Source organism: Nycticebus coucang, chromosome 10 (assembly GCF_027406575.1).
Source record: "Nycticebus coucang isolate mNycCou1 chromosome 10, mNycCou1.pri, whole genome shotgun sequence".
In the NCBI taxonomy this organism is placed as follows: Eukaryota; Metazoa; Chordata; class Mammalia; order Primates; family Lorisidae; genus Nycticebus; species Nycticebus coucang.
In genome coordinates, this window is record NC_069789.1 from 89482787 (window position 1) to 89505749 (window position 22963).

Sequence of the window (22963 nt, forward strand, 5' to 3'; positions counted from 1 at the left end):
GAGCCAGTTTGAAGTTGCTGTGAGCTATGATGGTACTACATTCTACCAAGGGTGACAAAGTGAGACTCTGTCTCAATAAAAAAATAAAAAGATAGAGACATTACAACTTTTTTATTAACTTGGATAGAGTTCTCTAAAGAGAGCATTCTCCTTAGTAAAGTATCATAAGAATAGAAGAGCAAGATCCAATGTATTCAATACTAACATGAAGCCAGTAGACGAACAAATGCACACTCACGTAAGAGAAAAACAATTAAATTCAAGTTGTGGAGAAGGGGGATGGAGAGAAGGAGGAGAGAGAAGGGTGGAGCATTGGTGTTCTCACACCTAACGGGCACAATGTAAGGGCATATGGCACACCTCCTGGGTGAGGGGCACTGCTACAGGGACTTTACCTAACAAACACAAACAATGTAATCTAATCATTTATAACCTCATATTAATCTGATATTTAAAAAAAGAATTTCTTTTTTCTTCTTTTAAATTTATTTTTTTTTTACTTTTGATTTTTATGGATACACAATCATACATGTTTATGGGGTACATGTGTTATTTTGAGAAAAGAATACAATATGTAATGATCGAATCAGGATAATTAGGATATAAATCATCTCAAATATTTATCCTTTTTTTGTGTATTGGGAACATTTGCCTCAATGAGAAAGAAATAAGTATAATACTGCCAAACAAAGAAGCTATTGTCTAAGAACAGAACTCTAAATTATGGAGTGGGGTCTGCAAATCAGGTTGTATCGTATTATAAAGAAAATCCTAAAGATTTGGTCTTTTGTTATACTATAAATCTAATAATAATTCTTTATATACAATAGCTATTTACAAGGTAATTGATAGTGCTAACCGATGTGTATCAATACTCTAGGCTTTAAACACTTTTTAGGGACAGTGAACTGACCCAATGGAAGGGGTCGCCTTCAAGTTTAACATGCTTCAAGCTTACATGGAGGAAAATGGGGGCGTTGGCTCACAGGTTACCTAATCTCCTTTGGGGTATGATTTTTCTGGTGACTCTACTCTTGAGATTTCCATGAAATTGATTAATTTTTAGACCATGGAGAAAAGAACCCAATTGCAAATGGATGGTTCATCTGGAACCCTGCCATTTTTCCATCTCTTAAAACATTTCAACAATCTCCTGGGCTCCTCCCCCTTGTGTCTCATCTCACTTCCTTTTGTATTTTATGAAAAAATTACATCCTTGTCCATACTCCTGTCAGCTCCCTTCTGAAAATCTGGGGGAGCTCCTTGTTCCCTAGCCTTAAATTCCTCACAACTTAGTTCTGCTGTCTCACTTTCTTCATCATTACACATGCACTAAATATTATCACATTCAATTCTTTATAACTTTGAGTTACATATAGTCTCCTTCCACCAAAGCAAAACTTTTTCCCTCTTGGACCATAACTTCTCATATTCCAGTCTTCCGATGTGGAATGCTACTTTTATCTGGTCTTTCCACCCCAGTCACAGTATTTCAGGGTAACTTAATTATTGATGCTCAAATTACTCTCATCTCCCACTCTGTGTGTGTGTATTTGTAAAATCCGTATACTCTTAATTTTCACAATTTTAAGTTTTGGTGACTCTCTTACAAGATTTTAATAAATGCTTTCCTTGCTCCCTTCTGCTATTACCCTGGAATTTTTTGGATGACTTCTTGAATGTGTAGCAAAATAAAATAATATATGTAGAGGCTGATACTAAAGTATGAAGTCCTATGTAATTATTCAGTACCATTTTTTTATATCCTGCTGGAACATGCAGTTATCATTAAATAAATGTTGTCTTAAAGCTTAAGTCTACTTCTTGCTATTTTTCTCTCAATCTCCAGAATATTCATAAGCACTACCAAAATTTATTCACTCCCTTACTCACTCACTCATTCCTGAGTAACTACTATGCGCCAGGCAGTGTTCTAGGCACTGAGAGTATAGCAGTGAGTAAATTATAAAAAAGATTGAATTCTTGCCTTCACTGAACTTATACTTAAATGAGGGAGAGAGAAAATAAAACAAAAACAATAAAAATAGAACAAAAGAATTGCACAAAATAGAGCTGGATAAAGGGAGAGTGCTGGAAGTACTTCTTTAGACAGGATTGTGGGAAAATGAGGTGGTGACATTTAGAAAGAGACATGAGCTGATGGGGGGGGGTGAATCATAAGGATTTCTGGGAAAAAATATTCATGGTGAATACAAAGGTCCTTAGGAGCAAGCTCAACATATTCGAGAAACAGTAAGGAGGCCAGTGTCACTGGAGCAAGACAAACAAGGGGAACATCAGAAGTGAGTTCAGAGAAGGAGCCAGACGCCAGACATTATAGGTCATGATAAGTCTGGATTTTTTCTCCTGAACTGGATGAAAAAACACAAGGAAGGTTGTGATAGGATCTGATCTCTTTCTTTTGAAGTACTCTCTCTGGTTGCTGTGTGAACACACTCACTTCAGGGTGGCAAGAGCAGGGAGGTGGCTCCTGCAGGAGTCCAGGCAAAGCATGACTAGGCCAGTGAGGCAGAGGTGGTAAGAAAGGAGAGGCTGAATTCTTAACATCTATCCAAGGCAGGGCCACTGAACATTTCTGAAAAAGTGGGTTGTGGAAAGTGAGGGCAAGAGAAAAATCAAAGGTGAGGCCTAAGTTTTTGGCATGAACAACTGGGACATTGGAGGAAGAGCATCTCTGGGTAGGGTAATCAAGAGTTCAATTTTATTTTTATTTTGTTGGTCAGAAGGTACTTTATTGAAGGGAGGGGCTCCAGCATCTTGCCGCTATAACTGGATCTCATGGAATACTCACTTCTCCACAAGCTTCACTTTGTACTTGCACTTGAACTTGGCTCAATTTTAAACTGGGGTTGGTAGGGAGGAGATTGGATATAGATTTGAAGCCCAGTGGACAATGAGAGTTGGCTGTGCACATTTAGGATCATCAGCATTTACACAGAGCAAGGACACTTAATATTTCACAACAAAACAGGTTGCTGAGATGTTCAGGATCTCACTGAAAATCAGGACTGATGATATTGACAACAGCAATATTGATTTGAGAACTATTCAAATGCAAACGCCTGTACACTAGCATGAGTGTGTATGTAGAGACTTAGAAGACCCTGCACTGTGTGCTAGTGTATGCAAATCGATTCTGATTAAATATTTCTAAAGGTTCTGTGTCTCAAATGAATAAGCTTTTACTACAAGCATCTATCTATTAAAAGGAATTGAAAAATGCCCCAAGTTATTTTTTAATCCAACACAAAATTATCATTCATAAGCATTCACACAGATAAATCGCAACCTCCAAAAGTGGTAAAGCATCAGTCCTTTTCTCAGCACCTACACTTATTCATTTCTCACACTGAAGGAGAAAAATGACATATGGTCTGGCAGGACTATGTTTATAAAACCAGATTGCTAGTGAAAATAAGCAAAGCAAATTTCAGCAACAGAAAACTGGCATAACTCCCCCTGGTTAAACATGGGGAGACTGATTTCACATCCTAGGAAAAGTCACCCTGATAATAGAAAGGCCTGAAGAAAGAACATTTTAACCTCAAATGAAGTCCGTCCCTGTGGTCTGCTGGGGTTCTCCAGTCAGCATGTCCTGGGCTTTGTTAGGGAAACCCACAGAACTCCAGAGGCGGTGAAGTCAATGGTGCAATGGCTGAGTTTGCACCATTGTGCAATGAGTCACATGCTGGTGCTCCTGATTTTTAACTGATGAAGGACTTCTAGGATGATGATGAGGACGAGACCTAGTAAATCACAGACACTTGCTTTCTCCCCCACCGCATGGCAAAGAATGAGTAGTAAAGGCTTTCCTAAAGGTGACTGTTCCTCACCTATTGCAAAACATTAACAGCCCTTTGTAGGAGCCATAAATCATGAGTTGTGATAAATATTTAGCAGTAGTAAATTTCTTTTAAAAAAGTAAAAAAGACTGGGAATATTGATTTTGGGCGAAGAAAAAAGCTATTAGTACCCCTATGGAAAATAGGCTGTAGAGCAATCTTCATAAGAGCTTTGTCATTGTAATTGTCTAGAACCTTGGATAGAGTATAAGAAGTTATAATTCTGGGTTAAATGCAGCATTCATCTTAACTTTACACGTATTCCACACATGAGAGGGAAAACAGGAAACATCAAAAATGGCAAAAGAGACGAGCATGGTGGCTTACTTACACCTGTAATCCTAGTGCTCTGGGAGGCTGAGGCAGGTGGATTGCCTGAGATCAGGAGTTCGAGACCAGCTTGAACAAGACTAAGACCCCATCTCTACTAAAAATAGAAACAACTTAGTTGGGCATTGTGGCTGGTGCCTGTAGTCCGAGCTATTTGAGAGGTTGAGGCAGGAGGCCATGTTCCTTCCCCCAACATTTTTTTTTAAGGCAGAGTCTTGCTCTGTTGTCCTGGGTAGAGTACAGTAGCATCATAGCATATTGCAACATCAGCTACACTAATGGCAAGTCAGAATTGTCTAGGAATAATTAACCTTGACTGGGAAGTGTGTTTGGCAAAGTCAGCCTTATATTTGCAATGGCCAACAATAGACTATTACTTCAGTTTTCAGTCTATCACAATGAAAGTACAAAAACTGAGAATAAGCGGTTGGAAGCTTTTGTAGCAACTTGACATTGCCATGACATCCACACCATGACCGAGTCTTGTTGCACAGAGGCTAGACCAGTTTGGGTACAGGTGAACTCATGAGGGTCACATGTGGTAAAGGTACACACTGCCCAGACATGCAGTAGGATCAAGTATCAGTCTGCAAATGAGTTTGAAATGCTGTCCTTTAGGAAAATGCTCCATTTTAAATTTCTTATTGTTTGATTCAAGTTGAAGGATATTAACCAAATAACCCTGGGCATATATAACATTTTACAAAAATCAATCTAACAGCAGCTCAGTATTTCTTATTTTTTATCACTTATCAGTTCTATCTTACTGGAGGGAAAGGTAAAAAAGGTATACAATATACTCCAGAGTATCAAAGTGGCTCTTTCATGTGAGACTGAGGCCCTGTTCCTTTCCAAAATATGTTTTTTTGTAAGATAGAGTCTTGCTCTGTTGCCCTGGGTAGAGTGAAGTAACATCACAGCTTATTACAACCTCAGACTCCTGGGCTCAAGTGTTACTCCTGTCTGAGCCTCCTGAGTAGCCAGGACTATAGGCATGTGCCACCGTGCTTGGCTAATTTTTTATGTTTTTGGTCAAGATGGGGTCTTTCTCTGCCCAGGCTGGTCTTAAACTCCCGATCTCAAGCCATCATCTGGCCTCAGCCTTCCACATTGCTAGGATTACATGCATGAGCCACTGTACCAGGCTCTTTCCCTTTTTAACAGAATTAGAGAGCAGGGAATAGGTCTGTATTCTTGGTGCTGCCGTCTTACTCACATCTTTATTTCCACAAACTTCTCAGACATCATCATGTTCTCAGTGCCTTCCTCCCCTTTCAACTCTAAGCTAGTTGATGATTTCCCTTCCTGGCACCATCTTTCCTCCTATATCATCACTCATCAAAGAGCAATGGTAGATAAGAGAAGTAAACACATGCTCTGGAAATTCCACCATTGTTTTGGTTTTTATTTTGGGAGATGAGTGGGAGGGGACTGAATGACATGGCTTTTGATGGCTGAGATAAATCTCTCTACTAACTTGGCCTGAGATGAATTTGATTTTCCAGATGTGCTCTGTCTTCACTATTTGCTTCAAGACAGTGTGGAGAGGACATGTGCAAATTTAATTTGGTAATCAACAGATTCTTGATTCTTCAAAACTAAGAGAAACAACCAACAGAATTGTGCAATAAGTGCCCCATCATAAGCATGAAAACAAACCTTAAGCTGACGAGACACCACTAAATCATTATATCATGTATTGCCCAACTGCTGCTCATAACGGCGTAGGTGACTCATCTTCTAAGTATTGTCTGGGGACTGCTGGCATCCTCCAGACTCTTCCAGGAGTCCTCAAGACACTTTCAGGGGTTTCTCCAGGTCAACACTATTTTTACAATACTAGTTTCCTTTTCTCACCTTCATTCTGCTGTGACTGCTACATGTGTTTTGATTTTATTTTTTTGGTATTGGTACTAAAGAATCCTTGAAGCCCTTCGTTTATACGAATGCTTATCAACAAACACAAGGTACAGAAGTAATAATCAAAATGTAGAATAATTTTTTTGAAATGTCGTGGTTTATGGTGCAACAAATATGTTAACACTTGCACTGACAGTGTAAAAGCAAGAATGGATAGTGCCCTTGCACAAACCAAGGCAACAATACAAAGGTGTACTGATGGCCACTGTGCTCTACACTACCACACACTCACAGTTTAGAAAATAAAAGCCAGTTTCAATTAAGGACATCCTGATGAAGCAGTTAAAAATATTAATTCTATTAAATATATAGACTAAATAGATTAAATTTTAATATAGATCTCTATATTCTGGGTAATATTTTCAGAATTATAAGATAATCAATCTGTTCTGCAGATTACATTCTAATATTCTATCCCGAAGTAGCTATCTGCAGCAAAGAATTTGTGCAATTGAGCTGTAAGCTGAAACAACTGCCTTTTCCAAAGGATTCCTTTTTTACTTGAAAGACTGATTGTCAATCTATGGTTGCTAAAACTTGAGTTTGGGGCAGACTTTTTCTCAAAAATAAAATAAGCCCGTCACTTAATGAAAACAACTGACACTATCTGTGGCCAATGATTGGTATTAGTATTTTGGAAAACTTATATTTATTAGCATGGGCTTGACCATTTCCTTTTTTCTGATGAGACGGGTGACAATATTAATGAGTACAATTTCTAAACATTATATAGTAAAAATCACAAACATTTCCAATATCTGAATAAATCAGTAAACCAGTATTTCCCAAATGACAAATGTATGATGTTACAAAATCACTCATAAGTAAAAGATCCATTTAAAGTACACCATAGACCAATGGATCAACGTTGTAGAATATGAAGAGTTCATGGATATGACTGATCTCAGATTCCACCTTGCCATTAACCTTTAAGAAACCCACTTGTCAAGTTTTGGTGAGATGTCAAAGAAGAAAATCCAAAATGATCTGCAAAGGCTATTAAAATAGTCCTTCATTTTCCAACTATATGTTTGTGTGAGGCCAGATTTCCATCAAATATTTAAATCAAAGCAACAGATTGCAACAGATTGAAACCGGAGCAGATATGAGAATCCAGCTGACTTCTATTAAACTACACATTAATTAGGTTTACAAAATTTAAAACACAATGCCACTCTTCTCAAATATTTTTTTAAAGTATAGTTTTCATAAAACCATACCACTTATATTAACATGAGATGAGTTTATCACTGTTCATTTTAAATGAATTAATAAATGAATATTTTAAAAATGTCTCCTTTTTAATTCATAACAATGGATATAATTGGTGGTGTGCTGATAAAAGTATAACAACTGGATTTCTGGAAAAAAGGAAAAACTGTGATTTATAGCGTTAGCCAAAACTCGAGGTGTAGATATTCTCACTGTGGCTGACTTCAGGCATCAGTATCAAGTCAACTCATTCACAAAAGTCCTGATTTAACGCACACATTCCACAGGAGCAAAAGCTTTGGGGGAATCTTCAACAATTTTTAACAAGGAAAAGGGAGCCTAATCTCAAAAATATGATAGCCTACTTATTTACACATATAAATAATATAATCATCAAAATGCGGAAATATTTTAACTATTGGCAATGAAATTGCAAGCATTTAGCTATTTTTCTAAAGCAAACTCATTTTATAATGTTAAAAAAAAAACTCAGGCTAATGTCTAGTACTGTAGTGAAGTATCACTCATTACTTTTGCCTCTAAAGATTTTCGTGACCTATGGATTTTACACACACTTGTTCCAACAGTCAAAATTACTCTCTGCCGTTGCACTTTTTCAAACTATTCCTTTTTATTCACAGTGCTTTGCTCAGATACTAAGAAATAAACATAGGCAGTTGCAAAATTAGAAAACGAAAAGAAAGGGGAAAAACTCGTTACAGTTAGACTTTGCAAATATTTTCTTTATGAAAGCACGCATCTGCTCAGAGTTAGTTGCAGAGTGTGACTAACATTTTCTACCAAGGCTTGTGCCATGCCAGTTGCCTTTGCTAAGGCTCTGTGTTAATTAAAATTAATTACACATGCCAATAAATAGTTTCCCTGTGAGTACAGCGGACTGAAGCTGAATAATATAATTTATACACAAGGTATATAATTCAAACCCTCACAACATTTTCCCCCGCAAGTCTAGTCACAAAGGACATTCTTTACGGTTAAGTTGATTTCGCCATAAGGAAAACTGAGGACAAATAAAAATATATTTCACATGTAATGTTAAGTCACAAAAAGTTCTTATTTGTAAATTGGTATTTTAAAAAGCCAGGCTTATTATTCATATTCTTGAGTGCATGATTTGAGGTAGGTTAATGATCCTCATCCAGATTCATGTATCTAAGGGTTGCTTTGACTAAAGCAACAGTTTTGTTTTTCAAATTCAAGAACTCTTAGGCAAGGTGTTACTACTTTAGTAATGACAGGATAGTACATGGGAACACTGGTAATAATGGAAAACACCGGGCCTGCCAGAGAGTGCCATGGACACAGTATTCAATTGTAACTGAATTTAAATAGCAACACCATTAAAGAATAACCCTCTCTGGGCTTTTTCTTATTCTACTGTGGGATGCAAGTTTTCTTTTCAACAGGTAGACTGTTTTACAATATTTTCCAGGTCATCTCTAGAAACGTAATTATTGCAACAGTCAGAAATACATGCCCTTAGTTTTCTTTATTTTTGTTCTTGGGAGGCCTCAAAGACTGCCAAGGAAATTTGGGTATTTAGAAATTTCCTTTAGGCTAGACCCAGCTAGGGAAATTTTCACAATCCTGCTTATTCATTTCTTAAGAGCTCTCCTCCCCAGGTTGCTGACTGAAATACCTGAACACTTGGCCATCTCACTACTGGCTTCAGCTTCGGGGCACCAAGCTGCCCCCAAATCACCACCACACTTGGCTGAAAGGAAGTATAGCTCACAAATCACTTTAATTCTGTCCTTTCCATAAATAACCAGAATGTAAACTCATTCTTTAAAATAAAAGCCTGACATAGGCCAGTTCATATTTTAAATCCACTTGTTTATAATAGAATGACTGGTTTTCAAAAAGAACAGCTACATTTTTAACCCAAACCAGCAATCAATCTTTTTAAGGTGGGATGATGACCTGTCAGACATTCTCTTGCAACTTACCACTACAGCGTCTCATTTAAAGACCGTGTCTTAGAACTGATCATCTATTTTTCTGCAGTATGTTTGCAACTGGTGATCACGCCCCTTTTGTTAATGAATAGCAGCTGGGGCTGCCTTATAGCTCCCAAATGGAGGTACACTTCTGTCCCAAGCCACAGTGTTTGTCTGAAGAGGGTAGCCGGGGGAGGGCATTCCCCATCAGCAAATAGTTGTTCCGGAAAATAGGTGGGGAGAGGGCAAAGTGTTTGTTCTGAAATCCTAGAAGAAAAGTAAACTTGCAAAGAAGGACATAATTTCTTTTTGTTCTTGAACTTTACACAGCCGTGTTGGGCTCATTCATCAACAGTCTTTAGACGGCAACCTCCTGAACATGAATGCCTCAAACACTCTGACCAAAATCCCTGCTGGCACTACAAATGGCTTACGTTACAACTCCAGTTCAAATCCTTGGGAAGGAAGGAACTGAATTGTAGCTGCTGGATCCATCCTATCAATCCCTTTGTTTGAAATATGCAAAGGCTCATGAGGAAAATAAAGCCTGATTCCCTTAGAAAAGTGAATCTGGACTGTGCACAAGTGTTACAAGCTTGGAGAATTTTTTCCAAGCCTTTTCATGACATTTGAAAAAGCTGAAAAGCACTAACCTGCTATTTTTCTCCCTCAGAGAAGGCAGCAGAAATAGTTATCCAAGTAGAACATCCTACTCCTATTTCATTTCAGAGTTTAATTTGAAAACCAATAAAAACTTTAAATTGATTGCTTTAAGTCACAGGCACTGTATACCGAAGCAATTACGTGGCCTTTCATGAGAATTTATCTTAGCTGTGAAATCAATTGTCACAGACTTAGTACACAAAAATATTACCAAATTATATTTGATTTCTGTCTTGGTGTGGTTGGTGAATCAAATAAATCAAATGGGCAGACACTTTTGGTTCTCTAATCCATCTTTCTCCAGGCTTCCCTTTGAAAATGTGTGCCCCCACTCCCCGCTCTCTGAGATTTCCTAATGATGCTATTTCACAAGCAGAGAGACATTCTTAAAGGGAAAAGATGCAGTAGCGAGTAATTGGGAAACTATTGTAATAGTCAGGATCAGAACCATATGCCAATAAATATCTTTGCAGTGAGAGACTGGAACAAAGGAAGAGAATAGACACAAAAACAGAGATCCCCAATTCAAAGGTTTAGATTTAAAAGCTTTCAAGATATAAAATCTCCAATCAATGGTCTTCAGAAAGGAAAAAAAAAAAAAGATATAAAATGTTCTCTGATTTGCTAAGCACTACCCAACTCCTCAACAGGGAAAAGCGCAGTTTATCTTTCTAGATTTCTAGAAGCAAGTCAACATTACTGTCATATGATGAACTCAGTCAATAACTGCAAAAATCCTCAAACCTTATCTGATCCGTGTGAACGTAATAGTTCTAGAAGAAAAAAAAAAAGTGAAAACTTATCAACAGAGAGTTAAAATTCTGTTTCCTGGCTCTCCTTTTGCCTAGCTTTTAAAAGTTCTACATAGAATAGAAAAACCTGAAATTTATTAAGAACTAAAGCATTTTTGAATATAAGAAGATTATGGGAACAAAATTGAGACAATCTACAAAAAAATATCTATACTGAGTTTTCCTTTCTCAAAGAAAATTGTCATGGAATTGTGTTCTGTTTAATTCAAACACTCATTGGTATAGTTTGTACATAACTGAAAATTCTTAGTCTCTTACTTTTTAAATGAAATATTTCCTTTTTTGCTCAAACTATTTCCTCCAAGAATTTTAATGTATATTTCTGTTTACAGCCCACTTGCATATGAAGTTCTAGGCTTCTAGAGCTTACCTACTGAATGTCTTTTGTTAGCAATTGGCATTATTTCTACCTTCTCCATATAACAGAGGGGGAAAGTTTAACATCCATCCATTCATTTCCTCCTGCTACTGAACGCACACAATAGTCAGGCACTGTGTTAGGCCATGGAGGTAAAGCAATGAATGGGTCCAGCAGCCTCTCCCTCATGGAGAGTAGTCTAAGAGACAGATGTCAAATATTGAATTACATTTTACTTAATTTACTATATTCACAGTGTTAAAAATAGAAGGAAGTATAAGGTGTTAAAACGTTTACTTAACACACCTCATTTCTTAAACTCATTGTTTAAGAATTTTTCATGTAACACTGTAGACCCCCGATTGCTACCAGTTTACCTGGGTTCTGCTTGGGATGATACATCAGATTTAAGTTGGTCTATATCTAGTGGATTTTTTTTATACTAAGAATAAAGGATGAGGAAAACTAAACCTTTGTATCACATATGTAGTTACGGAAAGGGTACAAGAAGTACAATAAGTACAATGAACTGTACAAGTCAATTGAGTCCAATACTTTCTACTCTCAAGTTGATTTTTTTCCTCCAGCAGACACTCAGAGGGTATCACAAACACCTCTCCTAGAAAGGTGACCCCTCCCCACACTCAGTTGGGAAAAGGCAAAATAACACTTATTTCATTTGGGTTGGCAGACCAATTACTGACTGAATCATCTGGCAAAGGAAAGTCTTCTTGAGTCAGGGTATTCAGAAGATAAGCAATTCTCAGTATTCTGTAAGGCAAGAAGAGATGTCTTAAATATTGTTAGGACGACAGAGGGATACAAATGAAAGGCAATGATTTCTCCAGGTGTCCTGTTTATGCTCCATATGCAAGTTTAATTGCACTGTGCTCCTCACACAGTATTTCATTCCCTAGTCTGGAATACTACTGAAATTCCAATAAATATAAGCCACTGCCAACCCCATTTAAGGAAGAGTAATTGACTACTTTTTGATAGATATTTGTTACACACAACTACATCCAAGGGAGACTCGACCTTTTAGATAAGGCATTGAGTACCACTATCTTTTGCTCAGCATATTTGTTTAAACACTTTTCCAAGTACCTTCAAGCTCCAAGCATGTCTTCGTATAGCAACAGCCATAAAGTTATTAATGGAAAACCTGACTCAATTCCTTTCCAGCTAACAAGGGGAAAACGAGACTGCTCAACAATGAGAATAAAGAGCCATTCTTTTCAGGACACCTAAAGAGCACACATTAACTACACTGTAGCATTATTTGACATTTATTGAGTGTCGGCATTGTGCTGGGGACTAAGTGGAGTTGTGAAACATCCTAAAATCACTTTCCATAGGAAAAGGGGGAAGGGGGTAGTTGAAACACTTGGTAATGTTGATAACCTATATCCTGAATTGAAGTCTCAAAGCAACGTCAAAGAAAGAATGCCTTATTTTAAAAGAAAACAAGACTGGACAACCCCAAGGAGTGCTCCGAAAACGCTGTGTGGCTGCCCTACCCCCCACCCCCACCCCAGACAGAAACAGATCTTCTGCGGACACACCTTGAACGAAATGGGCCTTAGCATGACCTTAAAGCTGAAGGCCTGCCTGGGGAGAGCAGAGGCCGGCACAGTGAGGCCATTATTTAGACACGCTTCTACCAAAGAAAACATGGCATTTCTAACAAAATCAAATGGAACAAAAACTGGGGCGAACATTTCAATCCCTGGCCTTAGACGATGCCACAGTGAAGTTTAGGAATTTAGCTTTTTTAACTTATGATTTGGTGATAGAATATATGTCAGAACAAAGCATTGCAATGTATTGGTCCCCTCAAACATCTAAGATACCTCTTTGAAAGGCCTAGAGGAAGGCTCAAGAATGCATATTCTTATCTGGAGTTTATGTAGGCTAAATCGTCTGGGTGTAAAATTCACTCTCCTCAAGCACTGAAGTCACTGTAACTAGCAACAAATCCCTCCATTTATAAAAATCTTAACTCTGGAAACACTGTTTTGAATGGCTCAAAAATTTGGTCACCAGGCTCATAAAGATCATATTAATCCACCAGGACACTGAAGGCTTTAAAAAAAAGATGTTAAATGTGTCAATTCCCACACACCTGATGACAGCACACTCTGCTGTTCTAGCACTTAAGAACTAGAACGGAATACATTATCATGTATTCTGGTTAAATGTTATCCTATACTCCGTAACCCATCAATTGGGATGTATAATCATCTCCCAACTAGAATTAATTTCCTTTTTTAAAGAATTTCTTCATTGATCATGTTTAAAGATCAGTAACACATAAATATATGACACTAGTGACCGCAGATGTCATCTAAACAAGATGACTATAGAGAGTAGTTAGAGTACCAGTCTAACATGTTTGATAATGAAGTATTTAATAGATTATTTAAAATGGTTAACAGAATAAGTATTTATGGAGAGAATAAATGAGAGTGGGAGAATGATCACTGTTTCTAATTGGTCTATAAAACATTCATGTCTACAGGCACATTGAACTCCAGGTTAGCCTTTCAGATTCACTAATATCATAGCCTTTACCCCTATGGAAGTCAGGAACACAGTTTTGTGTTTCTGCAATCCAATGGTAATTAAAGGCCACTTCATCTCAACAAAAGTAGCAGAATGAAAAATTTAGAAACTCTTTCCTGTAAGACATCTAAATTGGTGACAAACCTTATTTTAAATGCCTAAACTATCTCCTAAAGAAAAGAGACCCGTGGCCTCCAACATCAACCCATTCCCCACTCTGGTCAAAAAAAATCCTATAAGGAAATAACATTTTTTCATCACTTTTGCCCCTGGATATCAGTTTCAGTAACCAAAAGGCTTGGATTTTAATGTTCACAAAAGAACAGGAAACAAAAATCTTGAGAATTATGTGAGAGCCAGGACATTCCAGAGGTCACATACTCAAGGAAAAGATGGACTGAAAAAAAACAATCTATCCACTAGAAAAGAAAAATGACATGCGAATTTATCCTGGCCTGGCTAAAGATAAAGAGGGTATTAGAACGGGAAGAGAGTGCTAAAAAATGACATAATGTTGCACAAAAAGAGAGGGTTTGAGCACATGGAGAATGGAATGAAATGGTCTAGTATATGCCTCTAGGAATTCTAGGAAGACAAGCAAAAAAGACACAAAAGTCAAAGCGATGATACACAGTTGACCCTAGGACAATGCAGGGGTAGATACAAACCCCTGTAATAGTTGAAGATTCACATGTAACTTTCGACTCTCCTGAAACTTAACCACTAATTGATTGCTGCTGCCCAGAAGCCTTATACAGACAATAGTCATTTAACACATAGTTTATATATGTATTATATACTATACAATAAAGTAAGCTAGAGAAAAGACAATCTTAAGACAATCATACAAAAGAGAAAATACATTTACATTTATAGTACTGTACTATAGAGTGTCCATAAAGTTCGTGTGCAATTTAAAATAGTTGTCTATTTTATGAGCTTTATGGCCATATCTTAAGTTTACATCATCTGTTTACGAGATGAATCATCTGTCTGAAATGCTGGGTAACTGTAGCGGGAGACCTCAATCTATCAAGCAATTCAACATTTTCTTGTAATATCATGATGTTTCTCTGCTTCTTGGGACCACTTAGAGCATCACTAGTGTCACTCTGTATGGGCGCTGCAGTATTATTCAAGGTTTATGGTGTTGTACTAAGCATGATAAAAAACAGGCATGAAAGTTTTTACTGTGATACTCTCCATGTGATACTCACATGGAGATGACTAATTTCATACAGCAGATATTTGCAACACTTGAGCTTACCACAATAGCAATGTGAGGTTATTACTGTCCTCCAGCAGGTACCACAGTTAATGATGTGAAGCTATGATTGCGACTTAATATTTCACATTTCCCTCAACTGTAAATCACACTATGTATGCTCTGTATGTGTTTCTGTGCATAAGTTATGATAAATTTTAATCTTTTCATAATAGATTTATATTTTTTAAGGTAGTAAACAATAAAATAGACTAGTCTCTACATATATTTTATGCATTCATTAAATACTTAAAAATTTTTTTTTTCAGATTTCTAGGCTATATGATTGTTACAAAGCTCCAAACATTTTATAATATATTCTATGAAAAAATCCACAAATAACAAAACCCATGCAATTCAAAATTTTTCAAAATTTATAAAAATTATGAATTTCTAGAATTAAGAAGGACAATCTCAAGCAATACCCATAAATTAACACATATACATACATTGTATTAAGACTTCAGAATATAAAAACCAAAAGATTTTAAAGTAAACAAATGAGAAATTACAGATTACCTATACAAAAGAGCAATACTTCAGAGCAAGACTGATAACTGATTTTTCAGAAGAAGAGTTGAAGTCAGGATATAAAGGAATAACAATGTCAACATAATGAAATAAAGTTAAATTATCAATGAATAATTTAATATCCAGTTAAAGTATTATTAAGGTTAATGAGGGCAAAATAAAAACATTTTCAGGAAAACAAACACCAAACCAAGAGTTACAATCAAGTAGCAGCCACATTAGTAGGTGTACTTTGTTGTGAAGGGAAATGAACTAAAAATAAACACTAGGATGGGAGAAGACAGGTACAAAAAGAAGTCGCTAAACATGTCAATAAATATATAAAAATCATTTCCTAAGTAAATTATAATTTTGATTAAAGTGGTAAAAAATAAGGTTGAATTCAAATACTGGTAACAATAATATGAAACTAAGAAGAAATTTATTGGAGTTAAAGTGCTTCAAGGTCATTTTGGAAATAGCAGAAAGACTAACTTCCAACTTTACGTCAAATATGAACATCAAAACATTTTCAAAAGTGTCTAAAGAGACAAAAACCGAATATAGAACTTCAAACCATGGAAAAAATAAACTAACCATAATTAAAGGGAAAGAATGCAGGGGGTGGGGAACAAGTATAGAAAAGGTAACATGCCCCCACCCGTAGTCTTAGCCACCTGGGAGGCCAAGGTAGGAGGGTGGCTGGGACTGTAGGTACCAGCCATGATGTCCAGACAATTATTCTATTTTTTTCAGTAGAGATGGGGTCTTGCTTTTGTTCAGGTTTGCCTTGAACTCTGAAGCTCCAGGGATACTCCCTTCTTAGCCTCCCAAAGTGGAAGGATTACAGGCATGAGCCATGATGCCTGGAATTTTACTTGTCTTTTTACTCTGTTTTATTTTCTCCTACTTTTTAAAATGGAGTGCTAAGCCCATGTTCTAATTGCTATGGTTGCTATACAAAAGCAAAGACAGACCATTTTGGCTTGGCTTTTCCTCCTGCACTTAGCAATAGTTATATGGGCAAATTACTTTTGCAGCTCATAATAGCCCTGATGTTCCTCATTTTTCCCCTTGAAAATTAGATCCTCAGGAGGACAGTGATGATTGGACTTAGGAAAATGGTAGTGTAAAACAACTCAGAGTCTTAAAGATAAATCGAGAAAAATTTATAGAAGTGTCATACAGAATGATGACAGTTAACAACGTATTATATATTTCAAAATAGCTAGTAGAGAAGAGTTGAATTGTCCCCAATGCATAGAATAATACATACTTAAGGTAATGGATGCTCTAAACACTCTAACTTCATCATTTATGCTCTATAAGGATAACAAAATATCACATGTATCCCATAAATATGTATAAATGCTGTATTTCAATAAAAGAAATTAATTCAGAAAAAAGAAAAGAAAGGATAGACTAAAATTAAATTCAAACAGGTCAGTAATCATAAAAAATGTAAATGGACTAAACTCACTTATTAAAAGAAAAAAGATAACATTTTCCATTAAAAATGAACAAATCCAGCTACATGATATAAGAGAAACACTTTAAAATATTCTTAATAAAAATAAAGAAAATTTGATAACAAAAAGAAGTAAAAAGTTATATTGAGCAAATATTAAGCAAAACAAGACTGGAAAACCTATAAGAAATGAATAAATTCTTGGACACATACTACCTATGAAGATTGAATTAGGAGGAAATAGAAAATCTGAGAAGACCAATAACAGGATTGAATCGGTAAAAGAGTTTTCCAACAAAGAAAAGCCCAGTACCTGATAGCTTCACTGCCAAATTCTACCAAAATTACAAAGAGCTAATACCCTTCTCAAACTATTCCAAAAAATAGAAGTGGAAGGAATTTTTCCTAACTCACTCTATGAAGCCAGCATTACCCTGATACCAAAATTAGAAAGGATACAACAAAAACAACGGACAATGATAGGCCAATATCCCTGAGGGGTATAGACATAAAAATCTTCAACAAAACACTAGCAAACCAAGTATAAGATACAGCCAACAAATAATATACCCCCAAAAAGGAGAATACATCAACATAATAAAGGTCATAGATGACAACCCACAGCTAACATCATATTGAATGGGGAAACTTTGAAAGCCTTTCCTCTAAGAACTGGAACTGGACAAGGATACCCACTTTCAACACTCCCATTCAACATAGTTCTAGGCAGAGCAATCAGGCAGGAGAAATAAATAAAGACTTGAAAAGAGTAAGTCAGATTGTCCCTCTTTGCAGATGATAGGATTTTATATTTAGAAAGACTCTTACATATGTCAAACAAGTTCAACAAAAATGACAGGATACAAAATAGCACCCAAAAATTAGTAGCATTTCTTATACACCAATAATGAACTAGCTGAAGGATAAATCAAGAAAGCAAGACCATTTACCATTTATAATAGCTATAAAGCAAAATACTTAGGATTAAATTTAACCAAGGAAGTGGAAAATTTCTATGAGAAAAACTATAAAACGCTGATGAAAGAAGTTGAAAAGGACATAAACAAATTAAAAGACATTCCATGCTCATGGACTGGAAGAAATAATATTATTAAAATGAGTATACTACCCCCAAAGGTCTACAGATTCAATACAACCCTTAGCAAAATACCAATGACATTTTCCATAGGAAAAAATATCCTAAAATTTATATAAAATAAAAAAAAAAAAGATAAAATAGCCAAAGTAATTCTAAACAAAAAAAAAAAACAAAAACCTGAAAGCATCATACTACCTGGATTCAAAATATAGTACAAGACTCAAGCAACCAAAACAGTATGGCATTGGCATAAAAACTGATACACAGGCTAGTGGAACAGAATAGAGAACCCACAAATAAATCCACATATTTACAGTTAACTGATATTTAACAAAGTTGCCAAGAATGTACATTGGGGAAAAAACACTCTCTTTAGTTAATAGTTCTGGAACAGGATTGGATTAAAGATGGTGACTGAGTAACAGCTTCCCTGCAACTGGGAACAGCAAGTCTGGGGAGACAAGACTCCAGGCATCTCTGGCTGGTGGGATCTGCCTATAATCATCCCTTTGAGGATACAGGGAGCAGCAAGGGACTTCTGGACCCCAAGAGGAGGACAAAAACAGTGGAACACAGGCGAGTGGTTGCCTGTGTTCGATCGACCTAATCACGCCAGCAACCGTAAGTACAAGCAGCAGTGAGACTCCAAACCGGAAAGGCCTAACCTGTGAACTTTTTCTGTGTTCTTGGACTTGGCACTCAGTTGAACTGCCTTGGCGAGAGCTTGAGCAGGAGTGTGGAGAACTTTGGGCATTGTCTGGGGCCCCAGACTGAGCCACTGAGCTGGGCACAGGAAGCCATTGTGAAAGAACTGCCCCGGCAAGCTCCGCCCTCAGGGTCTCAGAGGAAGGATTGGGCGGGTCAAAGTAACCTACTGACGGAGCAGCCTAAAGGCGGGACTGAGCTGCCTTACAGCCTTAATCCTTAGGGGCAGAGTGAGATGGTTTTGGCACACTGGAGCCTTGGGCTGTTGCCCTGGGTAGAGTGCTGTGACGTCACAGCTCATAGCAACCTCACACTCCTGGGCTTGGCACCGCCCAGACCTCCATAAGAGCTGTGCAGCGACCCCAGCCAGTGATCCGCACCCACCAGGCCTCCGCATTCCTTGACCAGGAACTGCAGGAACCACGCAACCCTGCGTCCTGCCTCCTGTGTCCTCCCAGCTTCCACACTAGCCCGTTCATCTGGACAGGGACTCTGGTAGCTGCGTGTCCTTTGGAGCCCTCCCTGCCTCTGTGCAGAGCTCTTCTCCTGACCAGAGACTGCTGGAGCCTTGGGCTCTCTGTGCCAAAGTCACTGGGCGCCTGGCACTCCCAGAACCCTGTGCACCACCCCCAGCCCTGTTGCTGGATCCGGGTGTGTCACAAACCGGAGCTGCTTCCACAACCAGAACTCGCTAACTAGAGCAGCCCCAGAGGAACTACACAGGGTCACTCCCTACAAAGATCCACCAACAATAAAGTGATCCCACTGGGGTCTAATCTTGGAGAGACACCTCCCCAATTCTGAGGACAGCTAGAGTCAACAGTGATAAACAATCATGAGGCAAAATCAACAGAAAAACTCTGGCAATATGAATAATCAGAGTAAATCAACTCCCACAAGGATCAATGGGGCAGAAACATCACAAGACCCCATGCACAAACAAATAGCTGAGATGTCAGAAACTGAATTCAGGATCTGGATAGCAAATAAGATCGAATTAGAATTCCAAAAGTTATCTCAAGAATTCAATGGATTCAAAGACCAAATGACCAAAGATTTCGACACATTGAGACAAGAAGTTGCATCCCTCAAAGATCTGAGAAACATAGTAGAATCCCTCAGCAACAGAATGGAGCAAGCAGAAGAAAGGATTTCTGATATTGAAGACAAAGCTTTCGAATGCTTCCAAACCCTCAAAGAAGAAGAGAAATGGAGAGCAAAAACAGCCCACTCTCTCAGAGAGCTCTCGGATAATTTGAAAAAAACCAATATTCGTCTTATAGGGATCCCCGAAAGTGATGAAGTGGCTTCACAAGGAACAGAGTCTCCTCTCCATGAGATTATGAAGGAGAACTTTCCAGACATGCCAAGAGATTCCGAAATTCAGATAGCAGACAGTTTCAGAACTCCAGCATGACTCAACCCAAATAAGACATCCCCCAGACACATCATAATCAATTTCACTAAAGTTAATATGAAGGAGAAAATTCTGAAAGCAGCCAGACGAAAGAAAACCATTACCTACAAGGGGAAGAATATCAGAATAACTGCAGATCTCTCTGCTGAAACCTTTCAAGCTAGAAGAGGATGGTCATTGACTTTTAATCTCCTAAAACAAAATAACGTTCAACCCAGGATCCTGTACCCAGCTAAACTGAGCTTCATTTATGATGGAGAAATTAAATATTTCAACGACATTCACATGTTGAAGAAATTTGCCACAACTAAACCAGCTCTCCAGGACATTCTTAGACCTATCCTCCATAAAGACCAGTGTAATTCTCCACCACAAAAGTAAACCCACACAAAAAATTTTTGATCAAATTCCAACTTCCACAGTCGCAAAAGGATTAAAAATGTCCACCGGTCTCTCAAAAGGCTTATCAGTACTCTCAATTAATGTGAATGGTTTAAATTGTCCTCTAAAGAGGCATAGGTTGGCCTCTGGATACAAAAACTCAAGCCAGATATCTGCTGCATCCAAGAATCACATCTTACATTAAAAGATAGATATACTGACATGCCTGTACCTCTGGGCCTGTCATAGTGTCCCATGCCAGAGCAAACTGGCCCCAAACCATTGCCAGGCCTCTACCCATAGGCTGCTGGCACTGAAGTGGGTCGTACAGTGGGAAAAAAAAAAAAAAAAAAGACAGATATAGACTCAAGGTAAAAGGATGGTCATCTATATTCCAGGCAAATGGAAAGCAGAAAAAAGCAGGCGTTGCAATCCTGTTCGCATACACAACAGGCTTTAAACCAACCAAAATAACTAAGGATAAGGATGGACACTTCATATTTGTTAAAGGTAATACTCAATATGATGAGATCTCAATTATTAATATTTATGCACCCAACCACAATGCACCTCAATTTATAAGAGAAACTCTAACAGACATGAGCAACTCAATTTCCTCCACTTCCACAGTAGTTGGAGATTTTAACACCCCTTTAGCAGTCCTGGATAGATCCTCCAAAAAGAAGCTAAGCAAAGAAATTTTAGATTTAAACTCAACCATTCAACATCTGGACTTAACAGACATCTACAGAACATTTCATCCCCCAAAAAACTGAATACACATTCTTCTCATCAGCCCACGGAACATACTCCAAAATCAACTACATCCTAGGCCACAAATCTAACCTCAGCAAATTAAAAAAAATAGAAATTATTCCTTGCATCTTCTCAGACCATCATGGAATAAAAGTTGAACTCAATAACAACAGGAACCTGCATACCCATACAAAAATATGGAAGCTAAACAACCTTATGCTGAAGGATACATAGGTTATAGACGAGATTAAGAAGGAAATCACCATATTTTTGGAACAAAACAACAATTAAGACATGAATTACCAGAACCTCTGGGATACTGCAAAGGCAGTCCAAAGAGGGAAATTTATAGCCCTGCAAGCCTTCCTCAAGAAAACGGAAAGAGAGGAAGTCAAAAACTTAATGGAACATCTCAAGCAACTGGAGAAAGAAGAACACTTCAACCCCAAACGCAGCAGAAGAAAAGAAATAACCAAAATCAGAGCAGAATTAAATGAAATTGATAACAAAAGAATTATACAACAGATCAATAAATCCAAAAGCTGGTTTTTTGAAAAGATCAATAAAACAGATAAACCTTTGGCCAACCTAACCAGGAAAAAAAGAGTAAAATCTCTAATTTCATCAATCATAAATGGTAATGATGAAATAACAACAGACCCCTCAGAAATTCAAAAAATCCTTAATGAATACTACAAGAAACTCTACTCTCACAAATATGAAAATCTGAAAGAAATCGACCAATACCTAGAAGCATGCCACTTACCAAGACTTACCCAGAACGAAGTGGAAATGTTGAACAGGCCTATATCAAGTTCTGAAATAGCATCAACTATACAAAATCTCCCTAAAAAGAAAAGCCCAGGACCAGATGGCTTTACGTCAAAATTCTACCAAACATTTAAAGAAGAACTAGTACCTATACTACTAAACCTCTTCCAAAATATAGAAAAAGAAGGAATGTTACCCAGCACATTCTACGAAGCAAATATCACCTTGATTCCCAAACCAGGGAAAAACCCAACAAGAAAAGAAAATTATAGACCAATATCACTAATGAATATAGATGCTAAAATATTCAATAAGATCCTAACAAACAGAATCCAACAACACATCCAAAAAATTATACACCATGACCAATTCGGATTTATCCCAGGGTCTCAAGGCTGGTTCAATATATGTAAATCTATAAATGTAATTCAACACATAAACAAACTTAAAAACAAAGATCATATGATTCTTTCAATTGATGCAGAAAAAGCTTTTGATAATATCCAGCATCCCTTCATGATCAGAGCACTTAAGAAAATTGGTATAGAAGGGACATTTCTTAAACTAATAGAGGCCATCTACAGCAAACCCACAGCCAATATCATATTGAATGGAGTTAAATTGAAATCATTTCCACTTAGATCAGGAACCAGGCAAGGTTGCCCATTGTCTCCATTGCTCTTTAACATTGTAATGGAAGTTTTAGCCATTGCAATTAGGGAAGAAAAGGCGATCAAGGGTATCCACATAAGGTCAGAAGAGATCAAACTTTCACTCTTAGCAGATGATATGATCGTATATCTGGAAAACACTAGGGATTCTACTACAAAACTTTTAGAAGTGATCAAGGAATATAGCAATGTCTCAGGCTACGAAATCAACACCCATAAATCTGTAGCCTTTATATA

General features: G+C 37.4%; 1 protein-coding gene and 1 non-coding gene across 4 annotated transcripts in view; one reads left to right on the forward strand and one right to left on the reverse strand.

The window, feature by feature from the left end:
• The window catches only part of DNM3 (dynamin 3), a 600651-nt gene that overhangs the window by 115907 nt on the left and 461781 nt on the right, over positions 1–22963 (reverse strand). The gene's annotated exons all lie outside the window — the stretch shown is intronic.
• On the forward strand, positions 20727–20861 carry LOC128597979 (small nucleolar RNA SNORA42/SNORA80 family). Its single transcript, XR_008383511.1, has one exon. It is a non-coding gene; the product is annotated as a small nucleolar RNA SNORA42/SNORA80 family (small nucleolar RNA).